The sequence below is a fragment of the Gopherus evgoodei genome, chromosome 11 (genome assembly GCF_007399415.2).
Source record: "Gopherus evgoodei ecotype Sinaloan lineage chromosome 11, rGopEvg1_v1.p, whole genome shotgun sequence".
Lineage (NCBI taxonomy): Eukaryota > Metazoa > Chordata > Testudines > Testudinidae > Gopherus > Gopherus evgoodei.
Window position 1 is genome coordinate 75,315,346 of NC_044332.1, and position 6,433 is coordinate 75,321,778.

Consider the following 6,433-nt stretch of genomic DNA (forward strand, 5'->3'; position numbering starts at 1 on the left):
GGCAAAATCATTTGGAGGAGAATGCAAAGCAGACTGTCTCCAGCCAGGGAGAATGCCTGTGATATTTTCCTGTCCAGTACCTGGGAGCCGGAAGACTCACAAAAGGTTCCAGAATCCAGATGTTAATAGCCCAGCAGAGCTGCCTCAGGACAGACAAAGGAAGAACTTCATCTCTACCCTGTTTTGACTCATGTACCATCCACTGCTGTGAAATGAGTGTGAATGGCACTGTTGTGTCTATTTATCCTTACCCAATCTCCAGTGTCACCAGCCTCCAGTGTAGAAGGGCACCATTGGGTTATTGGGCCACCTTTTGGCCATTTTCTTCATTGCTTTATCTAGTTTCAAATAAACATGGCAATTTATACTTAGGGCCAGACTGATCTGGCTGGCTGGCCAAGCTGGATACAGGATGCTGGACCAGACAGCTCAGAGACAGTATGGCAGTTCCTATGTTCCAGATGAGCTTAGTGTGGTAATGTTATGGGTTCGGTGATGAAGTTGTTGGATTCTTGCATAGTCTTGTAGTTCTATGGCTTGTGTTATACAGGAGGTTAGACTAGATGATACCAACCATCCCTTCTGGCCTCAAAATCTATGAATTTAAATCCACCATTATTCTACCAATTTCAACAGTTGCTTTGGGATTACACCAGAGTAACTGGAGCAGAATTTGGTCTGTGGCATAAGCAAGGCTGGGAAGCCTTTGTAATGTAGATTCAGAAACAATGCTCACTGGATCTTGCTTGTGCTTCTCCAAGTGAGATAACCGTGAATTGCTTGTCAGTCACTTAATCACATTTATCCTATTAGCTATATTTTTTTATCATAGTGGAGTGAAAACAGCAAGCTTGCCAAAAGCTAGAGATCAGTCATAGCTTAAATACCACCCTGCCATTTACATTAGAAAAAGAAAACCTGCTGCTGCTTAGATCTTTTCATCTTTCATTACAGACCCTGAATTTGATTTCTGTGCAATTTAGCTCTGTTTTAATGCTATATCTGCAAGCGTCTCTGGGACCAACCCTGCAGTCTGTCATTCTCGATTAGGCTGCACATTTTTATGGCAACATACAGAAACATCTGGCCACGTTTGCTCTCACTCACTCCTGATTTACACAGCTTGGCACTCCATTAACTTCAGGGTCTCCATTGACTTAATGGAGTTCCTCTGAATTTACCATGATTAAAATAGATTTTTAAAAGGAGTTCTCGCTATACTCACTGTACCAAGCCAGGGATATGGCCTATTGTCTTCTTGCTGGTACCAAGCATCCAAGATACCTGTGCATATCCCAGACTGCTGAATGACATCAACGAGGAAGCAGATGAATGTCCAACTTTATGCAGCTTTCTTCATTCAGAAGCCTTGACTTCTGGAGTGCATGACCATGGAACATGTAGGCAAACATTGCATAGATAGTCTTGAATGGCTGGCACAACTATTATATTTTCTCCCAACACACCTCCCCCTCCTTCAAAAAAACTGTAAAGAATAAATAAATAACTAAGGGTCCAGATCCTCAGTAGATGTAAATCAGCATCTCTCCAAAGACTTCTGTAGACTTGTGTTAATTTACACATGGTGAGAATCTTGCTCAATAATGTAAAGGTCTTATAAAACAAACAATGATAAATCACCCCTATGTCTTTCTTCCGGGCTGGTGCTGGCACCCATCACCATAATATCTAAGGTTTTGTCTTCACTGCATTGTTAGCTCAAGCTATAACTCAAGGTTTTCCCCTTAACCAACTCCTGTCCATATACACACACCTCTACCTTGAGTTCAATGGTGCTTTAAGCCTGAGCTAGCTGGCCCATCCGGCAGGATGGATTGACCCTTGAGTGCTGCCGCTGATGAGATGGGAATGCAGCATCTTGATTTACAACTACTCATCAATTGCCAATCCAATAACTCTGTGCCACTAATCCAAGCCCTCCACCTATTTTGAGTGTTGTTTCCCAATGTGGTAACTCTCCCTTGTGCTAGTCTAGCGCAGGTTGAATAACTTGAGCCCAAAGACGAGTTGATTGGTGCAGTGAAGACAAGCCCTCTGAGCTGAAATGGGTATATATGCAGAACCATATGTACTAAAATGCACTCCTAAGCCTATATCCCCCTTACAGGAGAGCTCAGGTCACTGAAAATAGACATTTTATTTATTTACTCACAAGAAAATCTAGTGAAGTAGGTTCCAGGTTCCCGTTGGCTTCAATATTAATTTGCATGGATGAAAAAAATTGGGAAGCTGAGAGCAACGAGTATGAATTGACAGGAAGCGCAGACAATTGATAAGAAAAGCTAAAGGTATCAATGAAAAATCTATGTTCAGTAGGGTTAAGGACAATGAAAAATAATTCTTTAATCATATTAGGAACAAATGAAATCCAAACAATGCTGTAGGGCGAATACTAGTTAAGGATAATAAAAGTGTCAATCATGATGGAGAAAAGGAAGTATTAAATAAATATTTCTGTTCCGTATTTGAAAAGAAGCAGAATGATATATTCATGTCTTATAGTGATAGTGAAATATTTTCTATTCCATTAATATCTAGAGAGGATGATAATTAGCAACTACTCAAATTAAATGGTTTTTAAATCAGCAGGACCAAGTAACTTGCACCCAAGACAATTAAAAGCATTGGCCAAGGAACTCTGGGAACACTCAGGAAACTCAATAAGACTGGAAAAAGTTAATGTTATGCCAATATTTAGAAAAGCTAAAGAGAGTGACTTGGTAACTATAGGCTGGTTAGCCTGGCATCAGTCAAAATGCTAATATGGGATGCAATCAGTAAAGAATTAAAAGTGTTAGCATAATTAATACCAGTCAAGATGGTTTGATGGAAAACAAGTCTTGTCAAGCAAATACTATTGTGTTTCAATAACATTACAAGTTTGATTGATGAAGGTAACTTTGATGACATAATATACTTTGACTTCTGCAAAGCATTTGCCGTAGTCCCATATGACATTCTGTTTAAAAAAAAAATAGCACTCTGCGAAATTATTGTAGCCCATATTAAATGGATTAAAAACTGGTTAACTGATAGATTACAAAAAATAATTGTAAATGGGGAATCATCATTCTATGGGGGTGTTTCTAGTGGCATCCCAGAGGGATCCGTCCCTGGCCAGAATTTCACTTTTGTGTTTATTATTCTTGGGGAAGTTAATTATAGTCTTTATATATCTCAGTAAGAATACACTAAATCAAAGGATAAACCTTTATAACAAGTCAGCACTCAGGACATTTGTATTTTCTTTCATTGCTCTTTTTTGTTGCAAGAATATATATATCTGCTGGCAAGTTGAAGTGGTATTTATGTAAATGTTTGCAATTCAAACCTACTTTAACCTGACAAAGAAGATCATAGAAAAATCTAAGTTCATTGATATATGCCTCTACTTCATGGCTATCTCTGATACTTATGTTAAAGTAGACTATTATGTTTTTAGTCAACAAAGCTATTAATCAATTGCTGATATTAATGTATTATATTTTGAATGGGAAAAAGAAATTTAAAGCGAAGAGTATACTTTTTAATTAAAATTGTCACTTTCTGTATCTAAGGAGTGTGTTTCCACATTTTTGTTCTCTTTTTAATATAGATCTGCAACTCTTTGGGGAACAATGAGTTTGTTGCTAAAACAGAATTGCCAATCATGTGGTTTTCTTATGAGTGTAAGTCCAAGAAAGGAACTCCAGTTAAGACAGCCTTCTTCTTTAATAAGATGAGCAAACTCAAGAGATAGAATGCTGGAGAGTGAGGTGGTAGAAGTTGTTACACCAAAGCAGGAATCAATCTTCGAATCAGAAATCAACCAACAATGCCATCAGAAAGAACACAACCTTTCTGATGTCGTCACTGTGGATATTCATGCTGGCATATTTACTAAAGCTCAGGTATTCTGGAAAAGTTTGTGCAGAGACTCCAACTGAGACAGGCTTATAAGGTGACTGACTGATTATTAGTGGTGAACAACACGCCGTCCTCCCAAACCATACCAGATCTGAAGGTGTCTGCTTTGTTCTTTCTGCCTTATGTAAAATATCAAGGTGAATTTGCAATATCCTCAAGGAAAGGCTAATAGGAGTATGCATCTGTAATGAAACATACTTTAGCCTTCTTTATGCAAGTCTTCTTTAATAGGTGGCTTAATGCAACGACGGTTGTGGTTAATGGAAAGACTCCCACTGAATCTAACAGGCTTTTCATGGGTACTTTCTTCATCTTCCCCATATTAATCCCATCAAATGCGGTCTGCTCTTTGAGTCTCTCTCTCCAAAGTGCGCTGTTCAATACCATATCCTCTATCACATGCTAACACGTCATCCTTTATGACCTTCCAAAACTTCTTCTTGGGTTAGCTTCTATCTTTTTCCTTCAGCCTTGATCTGTTGGACTCCCTTTCACATATAGGTTTCAGGACTGCACTTCACATGACCAAACTATCAGAGCCTGCACACCCTCATTTTTGCATGTATGGGTGTTCTTGGAAGCATGTCTCTAACATAGACCAATTAAGGAAAGTGTTTCTCCCTTACCCAGCTACACCCAACTCAACATTGGCATCTCTGTGGAAAAGATCATTTTCTCATCTTTCTTCTTTGTTGCCCCACACACAATGTCAGACACTGAAACTGGACAGACCCCCATTTTATAGACATTCCCTTTTCAGGCTTACTGCTATTTTCCTGCCCTATACTACACCACTTCTCTCTCTCCATTTGAGCCAGGTATGTTTTAATATTAGCTCTAATTTCATCCTCCATTTTCCCAGATTCTGGAACCCAGATACTTGAAATTGCATTTTTGGTATTGTCTGCCCATCTAGTTTCCTTCAGTGTTCACCATTATTGAAGTTACATAACCATATGTTCTGTTTGCCCTCTGCTTATTTTGAGTCTCTTCAACACATCGCTCCATGGGATACATTAATTGGGCCAAATTATGGCCCTTCACAGGCACAGCTGTGCTAGGTAAGGTGGAGAAGTCGCGCTCCGCGTGCTGTGGTGTTTGAAAGAGCTGTGTGTTAAAATGTTGCAACATCCTTTGAGTCAGTGGGGAAGGTGTGATGAAGCTAGCTTCAGCCAGACATTCACCTCCAGGCATTGCCCACTACATGCAAGACTGGTAGAGTGCAAGAATAGTGTTCCTACCGAAGAGTGGCCATTAGATGCTCTGTTGACATGCAAGCCCAGTGTGCAAATCTGGCCCAGCCTATCTATGGGTGTACCTGCCCATAGGACTGAAGTATATCACTCATCTTTATGGTACCTAATTTACACCCGGAGATGCACAAGCAGCCAAATTCTGTCAGAGAGGTTGCAGGCAGGGCCGACTCCAACTTTTTTGCTGCCCAAGCAGCGAAAGGAAAAAAAAAAGTCGGCAGCTCTACCTTCACTCCTAGAGGGACCCACCGCCAAAGATCCGGACATGCCGCCCCCTTCCATGGGCTGCCCTAAGCACCAGCTTACTGCGCTGGTGCCTGGAGCTGGCCCTGATTGCAGGGAGAGTAAGTCAACACAGAGTCTGGCCCCTTTTTTGTGGCTTGTATGCCAGGAACTGTATAAAAGGTCCATTGGACCAAATTCATCCCTTTTGTAACCCCATTGATTTTCACAAGCTTACGCCAGGCTTGGACAACAAAGCTGAAGAAAAATAATATCAAAAGGAAAGGAACTGAAAACCACTCTTTGCTACAACATGTGGCCCCCTGTAGAAACAAAATTCAACTCTGCAGAATGTATTACTCTCCAGAATAAATGCAACTTCTGGATTTTCCACCAGCCTGGAGCTAATTCGGAAGAGACATCTAATACATGAATGTGATGCACGTTGCACTGCTTCTGTCACTAGGGCTGGGAAAGGGGGCTTAGGGTGGAAAGTTCTGGCTGCATTGGATAAGAAAATGGTCCAGACCTTATAATAATCAACCTGCTTCCAGGAAAGCTTTTGATTAATGTTTGTATTTCAGCTAAAGAAACAAACAAAAAATCTCCCGCAGATGATCTTGTCGGAGCTGGCTGATTGGAAGTACACTACTTCCTGATGGCTTGATAATGATCAACAAGATGTAATGGATCTTTCAGCTTTCCAGTATCTTAGAAAGAAAGAATCTAATCTCCCAAGGGAATTGCTAGCAGGATCAGTTGGAATTCTTCCCAATTTAACACATGCCGACAAAATGCAACCCAATACTATGCTCTATGTTACCAGGAAAGATTACCCGTCCCCGCTCTAGCACCAAATAGAGTGATCAATGGCATTTTTACAATGGTTAAGTTTAATCTAAATTGCACTTGATATTGTATTTCTATTAAACTGTACCTCCTGCCACTTCTACAGTGACAAGATGGGTGAGGTAATGGCTTGTATTGGACCAACTTCTGTTGATGAAAGAGATACATTTCTGAGCTCACAC